Genomic DNA, 9,230 nt, shown 5'->3' on the forward strand with positions numbered 1-9,230 from the left:
TTAGAAATCAATTCACGATTTAATTATAACTTTTTATTTATAATAAAAATTATTTTTAATATTAATAATCCTTAGTTTAAAAATTGGTATTTAAATTAATAATTACAATATTTAATTATTTTTTTTAAAATTGATTATAATTTAAATGTTTTCTTGTAATGTAGTTGTAATGATGTGAAGAAGTCTTATTCTTCACAGTTCATTTTAATAGAAAAAGATCGACTGTTAGATAAAATGATATATTTCGTGGGGAATTTTTTGAAATTGTCACCAATATTTAGTGCTTTGAATATGATTTAACTCAAAAAATTTGACAAACATTTAATTCCAACATGTGTTGGTCCATGTGAAAAAGATTTAAAAAAATTAAAATAACGTGGAAATATCTAGCATTTAGGTTTTTAGGAGTTATCGTCTTCGCGGGATTCAAAAGTTGGGGATTCAAAAATTGAGAATCTCATTTGCGCAAGAGAATCCTCTATCATCCACAAATCTTTCTTGACCAAAACCGGTCGTTCATCGACAAACCTTTGTTCACTTAATTGTTGACGTTCATCGAACCTGTTTCCGTTACTATTCGGACCAAACTTAGTGTCGTTTTGAAAAACTCGTTCAAGACGGAAACTACCATTGACGTAAGTTTTAATCAATCCTTCGTTCGTTTGGGTTATCCTTTGTTCTTATTCGGTGGGTTTGGCTTTTTTTTAATTTTCTTTTTACCATTTTGGGGTTGTTCTGTTTCTTAGGTGTTATTTTGATTTTTTTTTGACCTTTGTAATGTAGGTATGTTAAAATGGAGGAAGTTGGTGAACATTGTGAGGTTTGTCACCAAGAAACCATATTTTGTATAACTCTTTTTATAAAAATAGGTAGTGACCAAAGACCAAATAAGTAAAGACCTAAGACTAATGTATTTCACAGTGAGGTCAACACAACTCAACTCATGACATGAATTTTGAAATAAAATATATTTTTTTAAATTAATGTGTAAGACCCGGGAAATTTAAATGTAATAAGAGAATGATGTTGACATTATTAAATGTTTTCTTTTTGTGAGAAAGCATGTTTTTTCAAGATGTTATGTAACTTAATTCGTAAAAGCTCTTTGTATAGATTTGATGGTCTTGTGTTCAAACCCTGTTAGGTGTATATTTGCTTGTGTTTTATTTTTTTGGTTTGGCGGTTATGTTTTGACATGTCACATTTTAGGGTTAATTTTAAAATAGGCACTAACTAGAAAGAAAAGAAAAATAGACAACTGAAACCTAGATTTTTGGGAGAAGAAATATCTAAAATTGAATGGAGTAGTTTCTTTTTCAAAAAGCAAGGATTATTGGGAGGTTACAGGTTAGCTTGGATAAGTAACTAGATAATTCTTTTTTTTTACACCAAAAAAAAGGAGCCTGCAATTAGAAAGAAAAGAAAGAAGAAGAATACTGCACGTTGGTTAGGGTGGTCAGAGAGTGAGAAAGAAGAGGAAAAACTTGGGTTTTGTTGTAAAAGCATGAAAATGTCAAACCACCCCAATGGTTTAAAAGGTATGAAAAGCTAATCCTACTTGAATTATAATTATTAAATTGTTGTGTTATTGATGTTGTGAAATTTTGTAAGAATTTATGGAGGAGGTTGTGTATAAATGTAAGTTGAACATGGGTCGGCATAATTATTATTTAGAACTAGAACAATAGAAATAGATATTTGTTGGTCATGCGGTATCTTTCAATTAAGGTTTTGTAATACTAATTAAGTTGACGCTGAACAATTTGGTAATTTTAATTTGTTCTCTGTTGCCGTCCATTTTCTGGTTGGGTTAGACCATTGTTTACCAATGTGTCTCGTTGATGAATGTCAAACCTATTATAATTCATGTTGTGCCTTATAATATTATATCATTATGTATTAAAATTATGGTTTTAAATCTGGTTAGATGTAGGGATGATTATGTAACCAAATCCACTTTGGCTTTGGAAGGAAATATGATGTAATGAATTAGAAAAGTAGTTTTGAATTATACCGTTGAGATGGGATACTTTTCATTCTTTTGCGGTGCAGCCATTGTGGCTTTCAAATTTTATGTGGTTCAACCATGTGGTTTTAAAAGAAAAAGATTATCTAAGCGGTGCAGTTTTAAAATTACTAGCAGTCATGTTGTTATTTTTTTTGGCGTTGTTGTTTCTATTTGTTGTTTGGAATGAAAAAGAAAAGGTGTATAAACCGCTTGCTGTTTTGCTGCTACTGCATTGAAAATTTTCCTGTATTAGACTGTTTTGATTGTTGTTACTGTACCAGAAATTTACTGTTTTAACACTAAAATGCCGTAGAAATTATGTGTTGTTTAGATTAAAATTGTCACAGAGAATTGTTTGTTGTTTTCTTTAAAATGCTGCAGAAACATTTTATTGTATTAATTGATTAAATTTTGTTTAATATATAATTGTATGATGTGGGTTCAGGATATATATATATATATATATATATATATATATATATATATATATATATATATATATATTATATTTATTACGTTATATGTCAGTATGGTAAATTATGTTTTCGTTTGAGATTTTGGAAATAAAATATTACAATATAATATATATTATATAAAGTTACCGTAAACTTTTCTTTTGGAAAATTGAGTATAGCGTTGGTAAAATAACGATAATATTAGAATGAAGAATGATTTTGGGTGAAAAGAAAAGAAAAAGAAAATAAATAAACAAAAGAGTCCAAATAAGTATTTAATAAAGTAATTGAATTACAATTTAGCTTACTGTTGGATTTAATTATAATTTTAATCTGTTATTAGAATGGAACTTATGTGAGATTCACGTTAAAATATGGATGAGATTTTGTGATTTATTGTTCGAGTGTCTTGTATAAAAGGTGTTATATTTATGAGCCTGTGTGGGGAAGCTACAGGTAGTATGGTTGGATACAAGAGACAGACCAAAATCCTTCTTGATGATGTTGAGAATTTATAGTGACGATGTGTTTGGAGATGTTGTTAATAGGATAACGTTGATGGTATAGTCATGATAGGGTTAATGAGGATGGGTAAAAAAAATGATTTCTTGATAAGGATATCGTTGTAGATGATTGATTTGCTATTAAGGTATGTTTGTTTCCTATGTATAGATTTTATTGATATTGGTTATGCTATGGTAGCTTACCCATATTTGTTTATGTTATGGTTGTGTGTGTGTTTTGCGATGATTGTATGACCTTTGGTTATACGGGAGCAGGGGATGTTACAGATACTCCAAATGCATAACAGTGACGCGAGAATGGAAAGATGACTTGGGTTATTTGAAGCTTTGATGCTATAAATTTTAGAAATAATGTAATGGTGTTTACTTTATTTCATTTTGATTTCATTAATTTCGGTATAATATAAGTGGATTTCTGCAATGATTTATGATTTTTAAAATTTTAACTTTTACTAGTAATCGCGACATTCCAAAAATTGGGATGTTACATTTGGTAGGTTTTCGAAAATCTTTTGGGGTCTTAGGAAGTGAGCTCGTCTAATTTTTTTACTGTGTATTTCTATGGTTGTGTTAGGTAGGATTATATTGTGGTTTTGTTTTGTATGAGTTGATTTGTTTTTGGTAATGTAAAGGGAGTTGAACCTCAATGCATGTGCAGAAGTGATACACCGGTATATGTTTGAATGTGAGATATAATTAATGTTGGATGTAGTTATATGTAAAACATGTTCTGTTGATCATAGTTGATTGTTGACCATGACTTGATCATTGTTTTTCTTAGTTTTCAATGATCTTTTGACTAGAAATGAAATTTTGTAAAAATATGGAAATTATTTATTGGTTGCTAATGTGATTTTGTGAAACATGGAATTTATTTGTATGTGGGGAAAGCAATTTCAGGTAGGTAAATTGGGTGAATTGTTTCAGACATTATAATCCTAATTTTTCTTGCAATTGAATGGTTGTGCTAATGGATGAAAATTTGAGACTTGAAATGGTTGATAGGAGGGTTAATAGAAATATGTGTATATTGTAAGATGATGAAGTTGGTATAGAAATGCTTGTCCTTGTTGCTTCAGTAATTAAGCATATATGTTTTTATTATTAAAAAAAACAAATGGGTTAATAAAAGTGTTGGGTCTATGTTGTATTCTATTCATGGCATTATTGATTAAAAATAATATTGAAATGGGCAATTGCTTAAAGGAGGTAGGATTTGAATTTAATACCTGATTTTGATAAGAGAGGTCTGGTTTTGAAACTAGCACATTGTGTTTCTCTAAAACTTAAAGTCTAGAATGAGTTATGAGTGAAGTAACAATGTTTATTTTTTTTTCAATTGGTATATCTTAATTAAAGTTCATAGCAGTGCAACTCTTTTATTTAAATTTTCCTCCTAGCTTCTAGTTAATGTCAAGCGATGCTGTTAGTTACTTCTACTGTTGTCACGTGTGCATGTATTCAGTGTTATGCGTTAATTATATATGTAAAGTTAGGTCCTGATTCTTATTTACAAAAGGAACTGGTTTGTCTACGTTATAATAGATGTATAATGGTGGTGCGTTTCTGTTTGTCTACGTTACAAAAGGAACTGGTTTGTCTACGTTATAAAAATTAAATTGGGTTTAAGTATTCTTGTGCAGAATGGTAGTACTAAGTATTAGAAGATGAACATGACTTAATCATAAACTGGAAGAAAGCCATAAATGAGAAATTGATGCTGCAGTGATTTTATTTATTTTTATGCGTATAATTTACCATGCGATATGGCTTAGATTTTTAATGCAGTGTCTTTGTTTCAAATCTGATTTGAAATGTCAATAATATATTTATTCTTTTTCACAATGCTTAGGGATTAATATATTCCACCCTTTTTATTTTATTGGTTATTTTTTTTTCATGACTTCTGCATACATACAGTAATGTGGATGTGCTAATTAATTTTTTCTTATATCATGAGATGCATGTACCGTGGGACTCGATTGAGAATGGTGGTTTCTATCTTCAACGGCGTTTCAAAACGATGATACGTTCGATCCAAATGACGACGAAGACAAGTTCAAGTAAACGACAACGATTAAGTGAACGGCCAATTCTGGTCAAGGGAGGTTTGTGGATGGTACGAGGGTTCTCTCTCACACAAATGATATTTCCAATTTTTGAATCTCCAATTTTTGAATCCCATAAAGATGATAACCCCTTAAACCCAAATGCTAAGTATTTCCATGTCATTTTCATTATTTTTAAATATTTTCGACATAGACGAATTAGAGATAGACATGAGTTAAATGTTTGTCAAATTTTGAAGTTGAAATATCATTATCCTTTGAATATTACTATGTTGGCTTTATAATACATATAATATATACTAATCTCACTTAAATGTTACAAAGATCAACACTCTCACATATATATCTGTTTTCCATAACCCAGAACAAACGAAAACGAATCTTAAAATAATAATGGTTTAATACCCAACTTTGTCCCTAGTTTGGTTGACAAATCTCAATTTAGTTCCTCCTTATAAAAGTGTTTGAAATTGGTCCTTACTTTTAAATTTTTGAGTCAAAATAGTTCTTTCCGTTAAATAATGACAAACGGTGTTAATGATTTTTTTGTTTTTGTTTAAATTTTATAATGTATATAACTAAATAATATTTTGTTTTTATGATGTATATAACTAAATAATATTTTAGAGAAAAAAAATTAACATAGTTTGTCATTATTTAATGGAAGGGACTATTTTGACTCAAAAATTTAAAAGTAAGGACCAATTTCTAACATTTTTTTAAAGAGGGACTAAATTGAGATTTGTCAACCAAACTAGGGACAAAGTTGGGTATTAAACCAATAATATTCTACCTAGATAAACAGAAAATCATAACTACCCATTCCTATTTTATCTCTATCAAATCAAACCAAATATTAATAGATCCAAAACTAATAAAATAATATTTAAACAAAATTATTAATAAAACCCTAAAATTTAAGTTTATCCCTACAAACTCCCCATAAACTTAAATTCTTTCTTCCTTGCTTTCCATGTGCATCATCCCACACCGGGTTTGCTTCTTCTCTCCAAGATTTTCAGCTCCAGTTCATACAATCGGTTCTTCTTTGTTTTTACTTGGGTTGTTAGACGACCATGCTTATCCTTTAAGTACAATACCTGATATTTCATAAAAATTGAATTACCTTTTTCAATTATCTGACCCATGCTTAAAATATTGCTCTTCAACCCCGGAACATAATAAACATCTTTAATATCTCCAACTTATCCATTATTCTGAATTTACCGAATTGTTTCACGTCCTTTCACGGCCACCTTGGAGTCATCTTCAAAAGACACAAATTTGGCCTCCACCTTGGTGAGTTCATAAAAAACAATTCTCGTTCCCACACATGTGATTGCTTACTCCAGTATCTAGATACCATACTGAGTTGGTAGAAACCTCATCAGCCTTCATCTCTTTTTCATCTTCTTCCCTATTTTTATCTGGTTCAAGAACACTTTTCTCTTGCTTTTCAGGAGCCGTCTTCCTCAGCTCCTCAAGCTCAACCCTCTGTTTATTCATAATTTCATTAGCTTCATGCAGAAGCCTTCCTATCCGCTGAATCTCTTAATCCTTTTGTTTGAGTTCCTTTTCCACGTTTGTTGCACCTTTTACTGAGATCACTTCATCCACTATTGAGACAAAATTTTCCATGTCCACTGTATCCGAGCTCTTTGCCAGCAAGAGTTCTTCTGCATCTTCTTCTGCATCTTCAGTAACGAGATTCGTCTTCCCTTTTGTCTCGGTCTTGCAATCTCTTGCAAAATGATAAAACTTGCCATAGTTGTAGCACATTTTTGCCCAACACTTGTTTTCATAGTGGCCGTACTTACTACACCTAAAACATTTCACTTCTGACAGGTTCTCTCTTCATTTCCTCTACCACGTCCACCTTGTCCTCTGCCACCAGGACCTCGGCTCTGAGTAATCCGAGATTTATTCGAGTCAAACTATACCTGTTGTAGTGCTTGATTGTCGGGTTCAACATGATCATCCCAACTCCTTCTCCTTTGTTCATGAGCATCTAATGACCCAGCAAGTTCATCCACTGTGAGAATCGACAAGTCCTTCGATTCTTCGATGGCACACACGATACTTTCGAAATCTTTTGTAAGAGATCTCAAAATTTTTCCCACAACACGGCTAGATGGCATTTGTTCTCCATTCCTGCCGAGTTGGTTTGCTGTAACATCCCTGATTTTTGAGATGTCACAATGATTTTTTTTTTTGAACATTACCTTTCCAGAAATTATTCATTAAAGGTGATCAAACTTTACTCTATTGAAATGCGAAAGCAAAACATATATATCAACATCGTCTGAAGAGTTCAGAATATCACTTTTACATAAAAATATAGCAAATCTGAAAACTCTTTAAATAATAAACAATTAATCCCGAAATCAATATCCCCAACTCTCGTCAGCTACTTCAATCCGATCTTATCTGCAACGCCATCTACTCCCGTACAAGTACGATCATCGTAGGTGGAAACCACAACCACAACTTTCAGGGTGAGCAACTGAAAACATCATCATAAAATATAATATAGTAAAACGACATCAAACACAGGCTATACCAAGTAATGAATTCATATCTCAATGCTTAAACAATATCACACCAATCCATTTATAAACCAATGTCGTTTTCCTTATACTTTGTCGTCCCGACCTGTTACGCAAAACATGGCGATTCGAGTCGTCCTCCATCGCAACTTCAGACCTATCTCCCCGACTTATCGAAAAGCCCTTTGGGCGAGACATTCACCTCCTTTCGCAAAAGAAAGTGACACTCGAGTCTCTGTCTCTATACGAGACCCAACATCCTTATCGTATTGCAATACGAAAGGCTCCTACAAACGACAACAGTATGAAGAAAATAACAATTTCATGTTCATATCACAATTTCATAGACATTCTCATTATCATACATTACCCCACAAATCATGAGATTTATCTCACTATCCTCAAAGTATACATAGTCTCAACAATATGCATTGCTCACCAATCACAAGACTTATAACACAACTTCAATATATTCCATATTTAATCTCAATAATAATCGTTAATCCATCAATAACATGCATTATCCGCCAATCATAAATTACCGTATTTTTAAGACAGATCCCACTCCCTTTCACATATACACTTTCAATAATATACATAAAACAATTAAATTCGAATTGCAAAACATTAACAAAGTTCTACAAAAAAAAATCACCGGTAGGAGAAAAGAAACACAATTCTCGTACCCAACGAAGCACCCCTTTCTACCACCTGGTCCACACATAAAATAAAAATTTCTTACCTTAAAGTTCCTATGTGAACCCACCATGTAACCAAAACTGTAATACACATATATACAAATATATATTATTTTAATGATAAGTTACGTAACTTTCTTCTTATATATCCTCATGTATCTATATTATATTAATATTAAGGTACGTAACTTTATTCTTCTTTTATATATATGGAAAATGTTACTTTAACAACGCCATTTGACAACTATTTTGACAACCACAGGTGGCGTGCTGTGATTGATTCTTTTAATTGAATTTTTTAAAATGAAAAATCTTTAGGGGAAGGGCATTTGTGGAAAAGTGTTTGCTGGAAATGGATTCTATTGGTGCCACCGATACGCTCTCTCTCCACGATAATCTCTAGGAAACCAAACTCTCCCTCCAGCATTCTGAAATCTTTGCACGCCACCAAAATCGTGTTCGTTCATATCCGTCCACCATTGAAGTATTGAAGTTGCACATTGAACGCTAGCATTGTCAGCGGTTGTCGGAAGGAGAGGTTATTTTTGGATCTTATTCCATCGTTGAAGACATTAATTGAAAGGTTTCGTTATTTTCCCCTTCCGAACGCTCTCACGTCCGTCCGCCATTGAAGTGTTGGGAGGAAGTGTGGAAAGGGGGCTAGCATTGTCATCTGTTGTCGAAAGGAGGGGTTTTGTTTGGCTTAAGAGACTGTGCAATCGCTTACAGGCAAACTGTAATCGCTTACCAGAGAAAATATTAAGTTTTGTACCAAAAGTTGGTGGCTGCTCCCTGGGTTTTTGGAGTTGCTCAAAAGTGGGTGGTCCGTGATAAATTGGGTAGAACTAGGTGTTGCAAGTGCTCACAAGTAGCCTATTGTTTGAACCAAGGCGAGGTGTGGGGAATTGTGAGATATGTGCCTTAGGAGAC

Source organism: Vigna radiata, chromosome 6 (assembly GCF_000741045.1).
Source record: "Vigna radiata var. radiata cultivar VC1973A chromosome 6, Vradiata_ver6, whole genome shotgun sequence".
Taxonomy (NCBI): Eukaryota; Viridiplantae; Streptophyta; class Magnoliopsida; order Fabales; family Fabaceae; genus Vigna; species Vigna radiata.